Below are 19326 nucleotides of genomic sequence, written 5' to 3'. Positions count from 1 at the left end.
CAGCTGGCGACCCTCCACAGGCGACTTCCCGGAGGGAAAGAAAAGAGCCTCCAACAGTAGTAGAGACTGAGCCCAACCTAACACCAATAGTGGCATTAAGGAGAAACTTCTGACTACTAAAAATAGGCCCTCAGCTCAGGCGAAACTGCTCAAGCGGAAGTCGCCGATTGGGCTAACTGAAAAAGAGGAAAGGGGTGAAACAGCCTTCTGTGGCTCTTCGTTGCCTCTGGGCTCAGTGCTGGATTACATAGGTTACAACTGCCCTGAACAGAAACAGGCTGCTTTTAAGGCTCTCTACCACCTGAACCTTCCCCGCAGGAGGGGTGAAACGCAACTCAGGTAGAATCCTTCTCTCAAGGAATTCAGATCCCAGGACTTCACAATTTGAAGCCATTAAAACCAACCTACAACCTTTCCTCTGTCTCCACCACATACCCAGCAGCGAGAGTCTTCCAAAGTTAAAGGAGCCACAACATCTTTTGCTGGTGGGACCCGCATACAGACAAGCACCACATACTGGGCAGGATAAGAAAAACAGAGCCCAGAGACTTCACAGGAAAGTCTTTCAACCTGCTGGGTACCACACTCAGGGAAATCTGATTAAATGCCCAGACACCAGCAAAAAATAACAAATCACACCAGGAAAATTGAAGATATGGCCCAGTCAAAGGAACAAACCAATAGCTCAAATGAGATACAGGAACTGAGACAACTAATTCTGAATATATGAACAGAAATGGAAAACCTCTTCAAAAACCAAATCGATAAATTGAGGGAGGACATTAAGAAGGCATGGAAGTAACAAAAAGAAGAAATGGAAATTCTGAAAAAAAAATCACAGAACTTATGGGATTGAAAAACACAGTAGAAGAGATGAAAAAACAATGGAAACCTACAATGGTAGATTTCAAGAGACAGAGGATAGAATTAGTGAACTGGAGGATGGAACATCTGAAATCCAAAAAGAAACAGAAACTATAGGGAAAAGAATGGAAAAATTTGAGCAGGGGCTCAGGGAATTGAATGATAAATGAAGCACACAAATATACATGTTGTGGATGTCCCAGAAGGAGAAGAGAAGGGAAAAGGAAGAGAAAAACTAATGGAAGAAATTATCACTGAAAACTTCCCAACTCTTATGAAAGACCTAAAATTACAGATCCAAGAAGTGCAGCGCACCCCAAAGAGAATAGACCTAAATAGGCATTCTCCAAGACACTTACTAGTTAGAATGTCAGAGGTCAAAGAGAAAGAGAGGATCTTGAAAGCAGCAAGAGAAAAACAATCCATCACATACAAGGGAAACCCAATAAGACTATGTGTAGATTTCTCAACAGAAACCATGGAAGCTAGAAGACAATGGATGATATATTTAAATTACTAAAAGAGAAAAACTGCCAACCAAGACTTCTATATCCAGCAAAACTGTCCTTCAAAAATGAGGGAAATTAAAACATTTCAGACAAAAAGTCACTGAGAGAATTTGTGACCAAGAGACCAGCTCTGCAAGAAATACTAAAGGGAGCACTAGAGTCAGATACAAAAGACAGAAGAGAGAGGTATGGAGAAGAGTGTAGAAAGAAGGAAAATCAGATATGATATATATAATACAAAAGGCAAAATGGTAGAGGAAAATATTACCCAAACAGTAATAACACTAAATGTTAATGGACTGAATTCCCAAATCAAAAGACATAGACTGGCAGAATGGATTAAAAAACAGGATCCTTCTATATGCTGTCTACAGGAAACACATCTTAGACCCAAAGATAAACATAGGTTGAAAGTGAAAGGTTGTGAAAAGATATTTCATGCAAATAACAATCAGAAAAGAGCAAGAGTAGCTATACTAATATGCAACAAATTAAACTTCAAATGTAAAACAGTTAAAAGAGACAAAGAAAGAAAGAAAAAGAAAGAAGAAAAAATAAAAAAGAGAAAAAAGAAAGAAAAAAGAGAAAAAATGAGAGATAAAGAAGGACACTATCTACTAATAAAAGGAACAATTAAACAAGAAGACATAACAATCATAAATATTTATGCACCGAATCAGAATGCCCCAAAATACGTGAGGAATACACTGCAATCACTGAAAAGGGAAATAGACACATCTACCATAATAGTTGGAGACTTCAATTCGCCACTCTCATCAATGGACAGAACATCTAGACAGAGGATCAATATAGAAACAGAGAATTTGAATATTATAATAAATGAGCTAGATTTAACAGACATTTATAGGACATAACACCCCACAACAGCAGGATACACCTTTTTCTCAAGTGCTCATGGATCATTCTCAAAGATAGACCATATGCTGGGTCACAAAGCAAGTCTCAACAAATTTAAAAAGATTGAAATCATACACAACAATTTCTCAGACCATAAAGAAATGAAGTTGGAAATCAATAATAGGCAGAGTGCCAGAAAATTCACAAATACGTGGAGGCTCAACAACACACTCTTAAACAATGAGTGGGTCAAGGAAGAAATTACAAGAGAAATTAGTAAATATCTTGAAGCGAATGAAAATGAAAACACAACATATCAAAACCTATGGGACGCAGCAAAGGCAGTGCTAAGAGGGAAATTTATTGCCCTAAATGCCTATATCAGAAAAGAAGAAAAGGCAAAAATTCAGGAATTAACTGTCCACTTGGAAGAACTGGAGAAAGAACAGCAAATTAACCCCAAAGCAAGCAAAAGGAAAGAAATAACAAAGATTAGAGCAGAAATAAATGAAATTGAGAACATGAAAACAATAGAGAAAATCAATAAGACCAGAAGTTGGTTCTATGAGAAAATCAATAAGATTGATGGGCCCTTAGCAAGATTGACAAAAAAAGAAGAGAGGATGCAAATAAATAAGATCAGAAATGGAAGAGGAGACATAACCACTGACCTCACAGAAATAAAGGAGGTAATAACAGATACTATGAACAACTTTACGCTAATAAATACAACAATGTAGATGAAATGGACAAGTTCCTAGAAAGGCATGAACAACCAACTTTGACTCAAGAAGAAATAGATGACCTCAACAAACCAATCACAAGTAAAGAAATTGAATCAGTCATTCAAAAGCTTCCCAAAAAGAAAAGTCCAGGACCAGACGGCTTCACATGTGAATTCTACCAAACATTCCAGAAAGAATTAGTACCAACTCTGCTCAAACTCTTCAAAAAAATCAAAGTGGAGGAAAGCTACCTAATTCATTCTATGAAGCCAGCATCACCCTCATACCAAAACCAGGCAAAGATATTACAAAAAAAAAAACTGCAGACCAACCTCTCTAATGAATATAGATGCAAAAATCCTCAACAAAATTCTAGCAAATCGAATCCAGCAACACATTAAAAGAATTATACATCATGACCAAGTAGGATTCATCCCAGGTATGCAAGGATGGTTCAACATAAGAAAATCAATTAATGTAATACGCCATATCAACAAATCAAAGCAGAAAAATCACATGATCATCTCAATTGATGCAGAGAAGGCATTTGACAAGATTCAACATCCTTTCCTGCTGAAAACACTTCAAAGGATAGGAATACAAGGGAACTTCCTTAAAATGATAGAGGGAATATATGAAAAACCCACAGCTAATATCATCCTCAATGGGGAAAAATTGAAAACTTTCCCCCTAAGATCAGGAACAAGACAAGGATATCCATTATCACCACTATTATTCAACATCGTGTTGGAGGTTCTAGCCAGAGCAATTAGACAAGAGAAAGAAATACAAGGCATCAAAATTGGAAAGGAAGAAGTAAAACTATCACTGTTTGCAGACGATATGATACTATACATCGAAAACCTGGAAAAATCCACAACTACTAGAGCTAATAAATGAGTACAGCAAAGTAGCAGTTACAAGATCAACCTTCAAAAATCTGTAGCATTTCTGTACACTAGCAATGAACAAGCTGAGGGGGAAATCAAGTTAATTTTTTTAATTAATAAAAAAAAAATGAAAGAAAGAGAAAAGAGAGAGAGAAGGAGAGAAGAAAGGAAGGAAGGGAGGGAGAGACGGAGAGAAAGAGGGAAGAAGGAGTGCAACACTGACCAGGCGTCCATGTCCAACAGCACAGCTGACCAGAAAGTCCCACCTCTTGGTATCAATGTGACTGATTTCACCAAAGAAATTCTCACCCTGTGCATCAAGGTGGGCCTGGATTATATCCAGAAGGTACAGACTAAAGGGCAGGCTGATTTTGCCATTGAAGCCTTGCAAAGGTCACTTAAGAGCAAATGTTCTGCTGGCTGGTTCTGCACATCAGTAAGGCCCTGGACAAGACCAAGTGGCAGGGTGCCTCGTTCATCAGAATCCTGGACATTGTCAGCTTTGAGATCTTTCACCTCAACTCCTTTAAACAGCTGTGCATCAGCTATACCAACGAGAAGCTGCAGCAGTTCTTCAACCATACCATGTTCATCCTGGAGCAGGAGGACTACCAGTACAAGGGCATCTAGTGGAATTTCATCAACTTTGGCCTCGACCTGCAGCCCTGCATCAACCTCATTGAGAAGCCAGCAGCCCCCCCCCACCCCCAGGTATCCTGGCCCTACTGGATGAGGAGTGCTAGTTCCTCAAAGCCACCAACAAGAGCCACATGGAGAAGGTGGTGCAGGAGCAGGGCACTCACCCCAAGCTCTGGAAGCCTAAGCAGCTGAAAGACAAAGCAGATTTCTGCATCATCCACTATGCTGGCAAGGTGGACTACAAGGCCAACAAGTGGTTGATGAAGACATGAACCCCTTGAATAACAACATTGCTACGCTGCTCCACCAGTCCTCTGACAAGTTCGTGTCCGAGCTGTGGAAAGATGTGGACTGCATCATGGGGCTGGAGCAGGTGGCCGGCATGTCAGAGACAGCACTGCCCAGAGATTTCAAGTCCCAGAAGAGCATGTTCTGCACTGTGGGGCAGCTCTACAAGGAGAAGCTGGCCAAGCTGATGGCCACATCAAGGAATACCAACTCTAACTTCATCCACTGCATCATCCCCAACCACAAGAAGGAGGCCAGAAAACTGGACCCCAACATGGTGTTGGACCAGCTCCACTCCAACAGGGTGCTCAGAGGGCATCCAGATCTACCGCCATGGCTTTTCCATCAGGGTGGTTTACCAGGAGTTCTGGCATAGATATGAGATCTTGATACCAAATTCCATTCCGAAGGGCTTCATGGACGGGAAGCAGGCATGTGTGTTCATGATCAAGACCTTGGAGCTGGACAGCAACCTGTACTTATTGGCCAGAGCAAAGTCTTCTTCTGGGCTGGTATGCTGGCTCGCCTGGAGGAGTAATGGGACCTGGAGATCACAGATATCATCATAGGGTTCCAGGCCTGCTGCAGGGGCTACCTGGCCAGAAAGGCCATTGCCAAGTAGCAAAAGCAGCTGACAGCCATGAAAGTCCTTCAGAGGAACTGCACCACCTATCTCAAGCTGCAGAGCTGGCAGTGGTGGCGGCTATTCACCAAGGTCAAGCTGCTGCTGCTGCAAGTAAGCTGACAGGACAAGGAGATGATGGCCAAGGAAGAAACTGGTGAAGGTCCGAGAGATGTGGAGAACAGACTCATTGAGATGGAGACGCTGCAGTCCCAGTTCATGGCAGAGAAGTTGCAGCTGCAGGAGCAGCTCCAGGCAGAAACAGAACTGTATGCTGAGGCTCAGGAGCTACAGGCCCAGTTGACTGCCAAAAAGCAGAAGCTGGAGGATATCTGCCATGACATCAAGGCCAGAGTGGAGGAGGAGGAGGAGCGCTGCCAGTACCTGCAGACAGAGAAGAAAATGCAGCAGAACATCCAGGAATTGGATGAGGAGAGTGCCCACCAGAAGCTGCAGCTCAAGAAGGTCACCACAGAGGTGAAGTTGAAGAAGCTGGAGGAAGACCAAATCATTATGGAGGACCAGAACTGCAAACTCGTCAAGGAGAAGAAACTGATGGAAGACAGAATAGCCACCACCAACCTCATGGAAGAGGAGAAGTCCAAGAGCCTTGTCAAGCTCAAGAACAAACATGAGGCCATGATCACTGACCTGGAAGAGTGCCTCCAAAGGGAGGAGAAGCAGCACCAGGAGCTGGAGAAGACCTGCCAGAAGCTGGAGGGAGACCCACAGACTTCAACAACCAGATCATTAACCTGCAGGCTCAGATCGCCGAAGTTAAGATGCAACTGGACAAGAAAGAGGAGGAGCTCCAGGCTGCCCTGGACAGAGTGGAAGAAGCCACTGAGAAGAACATGGCCCTAAAGAAGATTTGGGAGCCATAATCTCAGATTTCTGAACTCTAGGAAAACATGGAGACTGAGGGTGCTTTGAGGACTAAAGCTGAGAAGCAGAAACGGGATTTCAGGGAAGAGCTAGAGGCTCTGAAAACAGAATTGGAGGACATGCTGGATTCCACAGCTGCCCAGCAGGAGCTCAGGTTCAAAGGAGAACAGGAAGTAAACGTCCTGAAGAAGACCCTGGAGCACAAGGCCAAGACCTTTGAAGCCCAGATCCAGGAGATGAGACACAAGCACTCCCAGGCCATGGAGGAGCTGGCCGAGCAGTTGGAGCAGATGAAGCAGGTGAAAGCCAACCTGGAGAAGGCAAAGCAGGTCCTGGAGGATGAGATGAGAACTGGCCAGGGAAGTGAAGGTCCTACTGCAGAGCAAAGGTGACTCGGAGCACAGGTGGAAGAAAGCAGAGGCCCAGTGGTACAAGCTGCAGGCCAAGTTCAGTGAAGGGTGAGAACATACACGGAGCTGGCCGACAATGTTAACCAAACTGCAGAATGATCTGGACAATGTCACAGGTCTCAACCAGTTCAGCAAGTTCCAAGGTCTTCTCCTCTTTGGAGTCCCAGCTGCAGGGCACCCAGGAGCTCCTGCAGGAGTAGAATCAGCAGAAGCTAAGCCTGAGTACAAAGCTGAAGCCAATGGAGGATGAGAACCCCTTCAAAGAGCAGCTGGAGGATGCTGAAGCAGGGGACTGAGGCCAGAGCTGCCTGTGAGCGCCCGCCTCCTGCCACCATAGATGGAGGGGTGACGACCCCGCCCCGTCCTCCCTGGAGACAGCTGTGACCGCCACACTCCTTCAACTCCACCTGGCCCGACCAAGGCCCGCAGACGCCCAGATGCCTGTGCCTGGCTGCGGGCCTTTGGATTCCTGCACTCGGCCTCTCCCACCTCCCAGAATCCGCCCAGGAAAGAGGATCTGGCGGGATCGTCCTCCTGCTCAGGCCCCAAAGCAAAAGCTGGCACTGCAAGCAGGGCAGGCCCCCGAGGCTGGGCGAGAGGGTTTTTATTAATCAATTTTCTTCATCGTAAAGACTTCTGATATCTGGACACCCCACAGAAGTCAACACCTCCCCTCTCGGCCACCCTCGTCCCCTCTCCCCCACCCTCTCTCCTCCCCCTCTCCCCTCTCCCCCACCCTCTCTCCCCCACCCTCTCTCCCATCTCCCCTCTCCCCCACCCTCTCTCCCCTCCCCTCTCCCCTCTCCCTCTCCCCCACCCTCTCTCTCCCCCTCTCCCACCCTCTCTCCTCTCCCCTCTCCCCTAACCTCTCTCCCTCTCCCCTCTCACCCACCCTCTCTCTCCTCTCCCCCACCCTCTCTCCCTCTCCCCCACCCTCTCTCCCCTCTCCCCCACCCTCTCTCTCCTCTCCCCCACCCTCTCTCCCCTCTCCCTTCTCCCCCACCCTCTCTCCCCTCTCCCCCACCCTCTCTCCCTGTGCCCTCTCCCCCATACTCTCTCCCCTCTCTCCCCCTCTCCCCCTCTCCCCTCTCCCTCACCCTCTCTCCTCTCTCTCTCCCCCTCTCCCCTCTCCCCCACCCTCTCCCTCTCTCCCCTCTCCCCTCTCCCCCACCCCTCTCCCCTCTCTCCCACCCCTCTCCCCTCTCCCCCACCCTCTCTCCCCTCTCCCCCACCTTCTCCCCCTCTCTCCTCTCCCCTACCCTCTCTCCCCTCTCCCCTCTCTCCCACCCTCTTTCCCCTCTCTCCCCTCTCCCCTCTCCCCCACCCTCTCTCCCCTCTCCCCTCTCCCCCACCCTCTCTCCCCTCTCTCCCCACCCTCTCTCTCCTCTCCCCCAACCTCTCTCCCTGTGCCCTCTCCCCCACACACTCTCCCCTCTCCCCTCTCTCTCCCCCTCTCCCCTCTCCCCCACCCTCTCTCCTCTCTCTCCCCCTCTCCCCTCTCCCCCACCCTCTCTCCTCTCTCCCCTCTCTCCCACCCCTCTCCCCTCTCTCCCACCCTCTCTCCTCTCTCCCCTCTCTCCCACCCCTCTCCCCTCTCTCCCACCCCTCTCCCCTCTCTCCCACCCCTCTCCCCTCTCCCCCACCCCTCTCCCTCTCCCCCACCCTCTCTCCTCTCCCCACCCCTCCCCCTCTCCCCCACCCTCTCCCCCTCTCCCCCACCCTCTTTCCCCTCTCCCCCACCCTCTTTCCCCTCTCTCCCACCCTCTTTCCCCTCTCTCCCACCCTCTTTCCCCTCTCTCCCCTCTCCCCTCTCCCCTCCCCCCACCCTCTCTCCCCTCTCCCCATCCTCTCACCCCTCTCCTCCACCCTCTCCCCTCTCCCCCACCCTCTCTCCCTTCTCCTCTACCCTCTCTCCCCCCACCCTCTCTCTCCTCTCCCGCACCCTATCCCCCTCTCCCCTCTCCTCCACCCTCTCCCCTATCCCCCACCCTCTCTCCCCCCTCTCCCCCACCCTCTCTCCCCTCTCCCCCACCCTCTCTCCCCTTCTCCCCTCTCCCCCATCCTCTCTCCCCTCTCCCTCTCCCCCTTTCCTCCACCCTCTCTCCCCTTCCCCCACCCTCTCTCCCCCTCCCCCACCCTCTCTCCCCTCTCTCTCCCCAGCCTCTCTCCCCTCTCCCTCAACCTCTCTCCCTCTCCCCCATCCTCTAGCCCCTCTCCTCCACCCTCTCTCCCCTCTCTCCTCTCCCCCACCCCCTCTCCCCTCTCCCCTCTCCCCCACCCTCTCTCCCCTCTCTCCTCTCCCCCACCCCCTCTCTCCCTCTCCCCCTCTCCCCACCCTCTTCTCCCCTCTCCCCTCTCCTCTCCCCTCCCCCTCTCCCCTCTCCCCCACCCCTCTCCCTTCTCCCTCCCCCTCTCCCCCACCCCCTCTCCCCCTCTCCCCTCTCCCCCACCCTCTCTCCCCTCTCCCCTCTCCCCCACCCTCTCTCTCCTCTCTCCTCTCCCCTCTCCCCCACCCTCTCTCCCCTCTCCCCTCTCTGCCATCCTCTCTCCCTCTCCCCCACCCCCTCACATCCCCCCCACCCTCTCTCCCCTCTCCCCCACTCTCTCTCCCCTCTCCCCCACCCTCTCTCCCCTCTCCCTTCTCCCACACCCTCTCTCTCCTCTCCCCTCTCCCCCACCTCCTCCCCTCTCCCCACCCTCTCTCCCCTCTCCCTTCTCCCCCACCCCCTCTCCCCTCTCCCCTCTCCCCCACCCTCTCTCCCCTCTCCCTTCTCCCACACCCTCTCTCTCCTCTCCCCTCTCCCCCACCTCCTCCCCTCTCCCCACCCTCTCTCCCCTCTCCCCTTTCCCCCACCCTCTCTCTCCTCTCCCCTCTCCCCCACATTCTCTCCCCTCTCCCCCACCCTCATTTTCAGGCAGACCAGAAGCTGATTTGCTCGATGAGTGTCATTCATTGAGTACCTGGTGGCACCAGGAACGCTGCCCTGCATGCTGGGGAAGAATGGAGCCCACACAGACACAGCTCCCACTCTCAGGATTCCAGGGGCCACACAGCTGTTAGCCGACCAGTCACACTAATAAGTGTAAGATTTCAACTGAGACCACCATTATGAAAGAGAAAGACAAAGGAGTTTAAGAGCACCATGGTACATTAGGATAAAGTGGATTAAAGTTGTTTAGCTTTGCCACTTTGAAGTGCTTCCCATCCGAGTAGCTGAAGTTTACTTCCTTGTCCCTTTGATACTCAACGTTGTATCAAAAAAGGCATTCTTTTTTTTTTTAAAGGAAATGGATCATGAAGATATATAAAAAGTACATATGCCTAAAATCTCCGAATTCACACCCCAGTTGTGGTCACAAAGGAGTGAATGGAACTCTCACCCCCCTCTTTATATAATAAAAGTGCCTTATAAAGTGCCTTTTTATATAATAAAAGTGCTTATAAAATATAAGCACTTATATTATTATATTATTATATAATAAAAGTGCTTATAAAGTGCCTTATAAAAAGTGCCTTTTTATATAATAAACGTGTTCAGTTTATAGATGTCTCCACTGAGCATCTCAATGAAGAGTACCATGTGCAAAACAAACCAAAAATCTTTACTGCTAGAAAGTGCTAAGCCTCATCTAACCCTGCAACGGGTTGTAATCTGTTTGCTGGTGGAGGACCTTACCTTGATGTTGATGGCTGGTGACTCATGGGGCGGGGGATTGCTGGAGGTTGGGGTGAATGTGGCAATTTCTTAAAATAAGACAACAATGAAGTTTGTTCGTTGATTCCCTCTTCCTTTCACAAAAGATTTCTCTGTAACATGTGATGCTGTTGGATAACATTTTACCCAGAGTAGAACTTCTTTCAGTATTAAAGTCAGTCCTCTCAAACTGTGCTGCTGCTTTATCAATTAACTTTATGTAATATTCTAAATCCTTTGTTGTCACTTCAACAATGTTCACAGCATCTTCACCAAGAGGAAATTCCATCTCAAGAAATAACTTACTTTGCTCCTCCATAAAAAGCAACTCCTCATTCATTCAGGTTTTTAAAAAATATTTTTGTTTAAAACATAAAGCAATATACTTAGAACCACCAAAACTGGACAGCTTAGTTAGCTTAACCACAGGCATATGTAAATAAATATCCAAATAATCATTGCAAAACCTGTGTGTGGGCAGTAAATTTCATAAACCATTTAAAATTAATGCAACAAGGAACAAATGTTTAAATTCAGATAGCAAAGTTCTTCAATTCCAAATATTAAACACTAACTTGAATATCATTTGAACAGCAGTCAGAACTGTGAATGTTCTCGTAGGTTTTATCAGGAGATTGCAGCAATGCAGTCACATCTTTAGACTCCATTTCTAATTCTAGTTCTCGTGCAATTTCCACTACAGCTGCAACTACTTCCTCCCCTGAAGTCTTGCACCCCTCAAGGTTGTAATCAACTTCTTCCAAACTCTTGTTAATGTTGATGTTTTAACCTCCTCCCATGAGTCACAAGGGTTCTTACTGGCATCTAGAATGCTGAATTCTTTCCAGCATTTTCAATTGACTTTGCCCTGATCTTTCAGAGGAATCACTATGGGCACTATAGCCTTATGAAATACATGTCTTAAAAAACAAGATTTAAATATCAAAATGACTCCTTGACCCATGGGCTATAGATTGGATGTTGTGTTAGCAGGCATGAAAACAATATTAATCTCAATGGACATCTCCATCTGAATTCTTAGGTGACCAGGTACATTGTGAATGAGCAGTAATACTTTGAAAGTACTCTTTTTTTCTGAGCGGTAGGTCTCAACAGTGGGCTTAAAATATTCAGTAAACTATATTGTAAATGGATGTGCTGTCATTCAGGATTTGTTGCTCCTTTATAGAGCAAAGACAGAACAGATTGAGCATAATTCTTAAGGGCCCTGATCATTTATCATTTTGGAATGATAAATGAGCACTGGCTTCAACTTTAAGTCACAAACTGCATTAGCCTCTAGAAAGAGAGTCATTCTGTCCTTTGACACTTTGAAGCAAGCTGGGCATTGACTTCTCCTCTGCAGCTATGAAAGTCCTAGTTGACATTTACTTCAAATACTAGGCTGTTTTATCTACATTAAAAATCCATTGTTGGACTTCCTGGAAGATGGCGGCTTAGTAAGATGCGCGGATCTTAGTTTCTTCTCCAGGACAGCTACTAGGGGAGTAGAAATGATACAGAAAGCGCCCAAAACCACAACAGAGATAAAAAAGACAGCGTACCCCATCCTGGAATGGCTGGCTGGCTGAGAGAAGCAGCTCGGGTGAGATCGCTGAGGCGCGCAGGCCTCACCGGGCGGGGCGGCAAGCGGCCGGAGTTACTCCCTTCCCCCTTCCCAGGCCAGCTGGGAGAATTGGAGAGGCGGTCCCCTGAAACCAAGGCGGCTGGCGCCCACACCACGCGCAGCCCCCCAGACCAACTGAGAGAATTGGATCGGAAATCCCCAGGCCGCGGAGAACGGGGATGGGTGGGGGAGGCCCCTTCCAAACCCGTGACTCCCGGGGAATGTGCACTCTCTCGGGGGGGCTGCTGCCGCTGGCGTCCTCCTGCCATGCTTGTCGCCCAGGGCTGACTAGGAAATTCGGACGGGCTCTTTTCCGGGCTGCGGCGACCAGCAACCCTCCCTGCATTCGGACCCCGGGCCGGCTCAAGCCGCTTCGGCTAGCGAACCCCCCGGACGGCGAGAGTTTTCCAAAGTTTAAGGTCCCACAGCACCTTTTACTGGTGGGATCCGCAGACAAACGTGTGCCACGAGCGCCACCTACTGGGCAGGATAAGTAAAACAGAACCCAGAGATTTCACAGAAAAATCTTCCAAACCTTTGGATCCAATACCCAGGGAAATCTGTCTAAATGCGCAGACGCCAACAGAAGATAATGGATCACGCTCAAATAATTGAAAATATGGCCCAATCAAAGGAACAAACCAATAGTTCAAATGAGATACAGGAGCTGAGACAACTAATGCTAAATATATGAACAGAAATGGAAAACCTCTTCAAAAACGAAATCGATAAATTGAGGGAGGACATGAAGAAGACATGGGCTGAACAAAAAGAAGAAAGAGAAAAACTGAAAAAGGAAATCACAGAACTTATGGAAGTGAAGGACAAAGTAGAAAAGATAGAAAAAACAATGGATACCTACAATGATAGATTCAAAGAGACAGAAGATAGAATTAGTGATTTGGAGGATGGAACATCTGAATTCCAAAAACAAACAGAAACTATCGGGAAAAGAATGGAAAAATTTGAACAGGGTATCAGGGAACTCAAGGACAATATGAAGCACACAAATATATGTGTTGTGGGTGTCCCAGAAGGAGAAGAGAAGGGGAAAGGAGGAGAAAAACTAATGGAAGAAATTTTCACTGAAAATTTCCCAACTCTTATGAAAGACCTAAAATTACAGATCCAAGAAGTGCAGCGCACCCCAAAGAGATTAGACCCAAATAGGCGTTCTCCAAGACACTTACCAGTTAGAATGTCAGAGGTCAAAGAGAAAGAGAGGATCTTGAAAGCAGCAAGAGAAAAACAATCCATCACATACAAGGGAAACCCAATAAGATTATGTGTAGATTTCTCAGCAGAAACCATGGAGGCTAGAAGACAGTGGGATGATATATTTAAATTACTAAAAGAGAAAAACTGTCAACCAAGACTCCTATATCCAGCAAAATTGTCCTTCAAAAATGAGGGAGAAATTAAAACATTCTCAGACAAAAAGTCACTGAGAGAGGGGCGGGCCGCGGTGGCTCAGCGGGCAAGAGTGCTTGCCTGCCGTGCCGGAGGACCCCGGTTCGATTCCCGGCCCCAGCCCATGTAAAAAACAAACAAACAAACAAAATATAATAAAACAAGAAAATGTTTAAAAATGTTTCCCTTTAAAAAAAAAAAAAAAAAAAAAAAAAAAAGTCACTGAGAGAAGTTGTGACCAAGAGACCAGCTCTGCAAGAAATACTAAAGGGAGCACTAGAGTCAGATACAAAAAGACAGAAGAGAGAAGCATGGAGAAGAGTGTAGAAAGAAGGAAAGTCAGATATGATATATATAATACAAAAGGCAAAATGGTAGAGGAAAATATTATCCAAACAGTAATAACACTAAATGTTAATGGACTGAATTCCCCAATCAAAAGACATAGATTGGCAGAATGGATTAAAAAACAGGATCCTTCTATATGCTGTCTACAGGAAACACATCTTAGACCCAAAGATAAGCATAGGTTGAAAGTGAAAGGTTGGGAAAAGATATTTCATGCAAATGACAACCAGAAAAGAGCAGGAGTGGCTATACTAATATCCAACAAGTTAGACTTCAAATGTAAAACAGTTAAAAGAGACAAAGAAGGACACTATATACTAATAAAAGGAACAATTAAACAAGAAGACATAACAATCATAAATATTTACGCACCGAACCAGAATGCCCCAAAATACGTGAGGAATGCACTGCAAACACTGAAAAGGGAAATAGACACAAATACCCTAATAGTTGGAGACTTCAATTCCCCACTCTCATCAATGGACAGAACATCTAGACAGAGGATCAATAAAGAAATAGAGAATGTGAATATTACTATAAATGAGCTAGACTTAACAGACATTTATAGGACATTACATCCCACAACAGCAGGATACACCTTTTTCTCAAGTGCTCATGGATCATTCTCAAAGATAGACCATATGCTGGGTCACAAAGCAAGTCTTAACAAATTTAAAAAGATTGAAATCATACACAACACTTTCTCGGATCATAAAGGAATGAAGTTGGAAATCAATAATAGGCGGAATGCCAGAAAATTCACAAATACGTGGAGGCTCAACAACACACTCTTAAACAACGAGTGGGTCAAAGAAGAAATTGCAAGAGAAATTAGTAAATACCTCGAGGCAAATGAAAATGAAAACACAACATATCAAAACTTATGGGATGCAGCAAAGGCAGTGCTAAGAGGGAAATTTATTGCCCTAAATGCCTATATCAGAAAAGAAGAAAAGGCAAAAATGCTGGAATTAACTGTTCACTTGGAAGAACTGGAGAAAGAACAGCAAACTAATCCCAAAGCAAGCAAAAGGAAAGAAATAACAAAGATCAGAGCAGAAATAAATGAAATTGAAAATATGAAAACAGTAGAGAAAATCAATAAGACCAGAAGTTGGTTCTATGAGAAAATCAATAAGATTGATGGGCCCTTATCAAGATTGACAAAAAGAAGAAGAGAGAGGATGCAAATAAATAAGATCAGAAATGGAAGAGGAGACATAACTACTGACCTCACAGAAATAAAGGAGGTAATAACAGGATACTATGAACAACTTTACGCTAATAAATACAACAATTTAGATGAAATGGACGGGTTCCTGGAAAGGCATGAACAACCAACTTTGACTCAAGAAGACATAGATGACCTCAACAAACCAATCACAAGTAAAGAAATTGAATTAGTCATTCAAAAGCTTCCTAAAAAGAAAAGTCCAGGACCAGATGGCTTCACATGTGAATTCTACCAAACGTTCCAGAAAGAATTAGTACCAATTCTCCTCAAACTCTTCAAAAAAATCGAAGTGGAGGGAAAACTGCCTAATTCATTCTATGAAGCCAACATCACCCTCATACCAAAACCAGGCAAAGATATTACAAAAAAAGAAAACTACAGACCAATATCTCTAATGAATATAGATGCAAAAATCCTCAATAAAATTCTAGCAAATCGTATCCAACAACACATTAAAAGAATTATACATCATGACCAAGTAGGATTCATCCCAGGTATGCAAGGATGGTTCAACATAAGAAAATCAATTAATGTAATACACCATATCAACAAATCAAAGCAGAAAAATCACATGATCATCTCAATTGATGCAGAGAAGGCATTTGACAAGATTCAACATTCTTTCCTGTTGAAAACACTTCAAAAGATAGGAATACAAGGGAACTTCCTTAAAATGATAGAGGGAATATATAAAAAACCCACAGCTAATATCATCCTCAATGGGGAAAAGTTGAAAACTTTCCCCCTAAGATCAGGAACAAGACAAGGATGTCCACTATCACCACTATTATTCGACATTGTGTTGGAGGTTCTAGCCAGAGCAATTAGACAAGAAAAAGAAATACAAGGCATCAAAATTGGAAAGGAAGAAGTAAAACTATCACTGTTTGCAGACGATATGATACTATACGTCGAAAACCCGGAAAAATCCACAACAAAACTACTAGAGCTAATAAATGAGTACAGCAAAGTAGCAGGTTACAAGATCAACATTCAAAAATCTGTAGCATTTCTATACACTAGTAATGAACAAGCTGAGGGGGAAATCAAGAAACGAATCCCATTTACAATTGCAACTAAAAGAATAAAATACCTAGGAATAAATTTAACTAAAGAGACAAAAAACCTATATAAAGAAAACTACAAAAAACTGCTAAAAGAAATCACAGAAGACCTAAATAGATGGAAGGGCATACCGTGTTCATGGATTGGAAGACTAAATATAGTTAAGATGTCAATCCTACCTAAATTGATTTACAGATTCAATGCAATACCAATCAAAATCCCAACAACTTATTTTTCAGAAATAGAAAAACCAATAGGCAAATTTATCTGGAAGGGCAGGGTGCCCCGAATTGCTAAAAACATCTTGAGGAAAAAAAACGAAGCTGGAGGTCTCGCGCTGCCTGACTTTAAGGCATATTATGAAGCCACAGTGGTCAAAACAGCATGGTATTGGCATAAAGATAGATATATCGACCAATGGAATCGAATAGAGTGCTCAGATATAGACCCTCTCATCTATGGACATTTGATCTTTGATAAGGCAGTCAAGCAACTCACCTGGGACAGAACAGTCTCTTCAATAAATGGTGCCTAGAGAACTGGATATCCATATGCAAAAGAATGAAAGAAGACCCATCTCTCACACCCTATACAAGATTTAACTCAAAATGGATCAAAGATCTAAACATTAGGTCTAAGACCATAAAACAGATAGAGGAAAATGTTGGGAGATATCTTATGGATCTTACAACTGGAGGCAGTTTTATGGACCTTAAACCTAAAGCAAGAACACTGAAGAAAGAAAGAAATAAATGGCAGCTCCTCAAAATTAAACACTTTTGTGCATCAAAGAACTTCATCAAGAAAGTAGAAAGACAGCCTACACAATGGGAGATAATATTTGGAAATGATATATCAGATAAAGGTCTAGTATCCAGAATTTATAAAGAGATTGTTCAACTCAACAACAAAAAGACAGCCAACCCAATTACAAAATGGGAAAAAGACTTGAACAGACACCTACCAGAAGAGGAAATATGGATGGCCAAGAGGCACATGAAGAGATGCTCAATGTCCCTGGCCATTAGAGAAATGCAAATCAAAACCACAATGAGATATCATCTCACACCCACCAGAATGGCCATTATCAACAAAACAGAAAATGACAAGTGCTGGAGAGGATGCGGAGAAAGAGGCACACTTATCCACTGTTGGTGGGAATGTCAAATGGTGCAACCACTGTGGAAGGCAGTTTGGCGGTTCCTCAAAAAGCTGAATATAGAATTGCCATACGACCCAGCAATACCATTGCTAGGTATCTACTCAAAGGACTTAAGGGCAAAGACACAAACGGACATTTGCACACCAATGTTTATAGCAGCGTTATTTACAATTGCAAAGAGATGGAAACAGCCAAAATCTCCATCAACAGAAGAATGGCTAAACAAACTGTGGTATATACATACGATGGAATATTATGCAGCTTTAAGACAAGATAAACTTATGAAGCATGTAATAACATGAATGGACCTAGAGAATATTATGCTGAGTGAGTCCAGCCAAAAACTAAAGGACAAATACTGTATGGTCCCACTGATGTGAACGGACATTCGAGAATAAACTTGAAATATGTCATTGGTAACAGAGTCCAGCAGGGGTTAGAAACAGGGTAAGATAATGGGTAATTGAAGCTGAAGGAATACAGACTGTGCAACAGGACTAGATACAAAAACTCAAAAACGGACAGCACAATAATACCTAATTGTAAAGTAATCATGTTAAAACACTGAATGAAGCTGCATCTGAGCTATAGGGTTTTTTTTTGTTTTGTTTTTTGTTTTTTGTTTTTGTTTTTGTTTTTACTATTATTACTACTTTTATTTCTTTTCTCTATATTAACATTCTATATCTTTTTCTGTTGTGTTGCTAGTTCCTCTAAACCAATGCAAATGTACTAAGAAACGATGATCATGCATCTATGTGATGATGTTAAGAATTACTGATTTCATATGTAGAATGGTATGATTTCTAAATGTTGTGTTAATTTCTTTTTTTTTCCGTTAATAAAAAAAAAAAAGCTTATAGGATGTGGCAAAGGCATTGCTGAGAGGGAAATTTATTGCCCTAAATGCCTATATTTAAAAACAAGAACGAGCAAAATTTGAGGATTTAACTGCTCACCTGGAAAATTTAGGGAAATAACAGAAAACTAACCCCAAATTTAATAAAAGAAGAAAAATAATAAAGATATGGCAGAAATAAACAAACTGGAGAACAGTTTAAAAAAAGTAGAATCAACGAAATTAAGAGGTGGTTCTTTGGGATCAATAAAATTCATAGTTCCCAGCAAGACTAACAGAAAGAAAGAGAGAGGATAGAAACAAACAAGATCAGAAATGAGAGCAGGGTCATTACCACAGATCTTGAATAAATTTTAGAAAATCAAGAGAATATTATGAACAACTATATGCCAACAAACTAGACAACTTAGCTGAAATGGACAAATTCCTAGAAACACATGAATTACCTGTGTTGGCTCGAGAAGAAATAGAAGATCTCAACAAACCAATTACAAATAAAGAGATCCAATCAGTCATCAAATGCTTTAGTACCAAATGACTTCACAGGAGAATTTTATCGAACATTTCCAAAAGAACCAACACCAATCCTGTTCAAACTCTTCCAGAATATAGAGGAAGAAAGAGCACTGCCTACTTCATTTCATGAAGCTAACATCACCCTAATACCAAAATCGGATAAAGATGATACAAGAAAAGAAAACTACAGACCAATCTCCCTAATGAACATAGATGCAAAAATTCTTAACAAAATAATAGCAAATCGTATCCAATGCCACATTAAAAGAATTATACATCATGACCAACTGGGATTCATACCAGGAATGCAAGAGTGGTTCAACATAAAAAAAATCAATCATTGTAATCCAGCACATTAACAAGTCGAAAGGGAAAAAAAAAATCACATGATCATATAGATTGATGCTGGAAAAACAGTCAACAAAATCTTATGCAGCCTTTCCTGATAAGAACACTTCAAAACTTAGGCATCAAAAGAAACTTTCTCAATATCATAAAGGGCATATATGAAAAGCCATAGCCAGCATCATACTTAATGGTGACAAACTGAAAGCATTTCCCTTGAGATTGGGGATGAGACAAGGCTGTCCTTTGTCAGCACTATTATTGAACACTATTAGGAGTCCTAGCTGGAGCAATTACACAGGAGAAAGAAATAAAAGGCATCCAAATAGAAAAGGAGGAAATAAAAGTTTCATTATTTGCAGAGGACATGATCCT

General features: G+C 43.9%; 1 pseudogene; it reads left to right on the top strand.

Moving 5' to 3' along the window:
• The first annotated feature begins 2960 nt into the window (after positions 1 to 2960).
• LOC143667768 (myosin-14 pseudogene) lies at positions 2961 to 7387 on the top strand (annotated as a pseudogene).
• Positions 7388 to 19326: the final 11939 nt, after the last annotated feature.

The sequence above is a fragment of the Tamandua tetradactyla genome, chromosome 23 (assembly GCF_023851605.1).
Source record: "Tamandua tetradactyla isolate mTamTet1 chromosome 23, mTamTet1.pri, whole genome shotgun sequence".
NCBI lineage: Eukaryota > Metazoa > Chordata > Mammalia > Pilosa > Myrmecophagidae > Tamandua > Tamandua tetradactyla.
The sequence above is the reverse complement of the archived record's forward strand: the minus strand, read 5'-3'. Positions and strand labels throughout refer to the sequence as shown.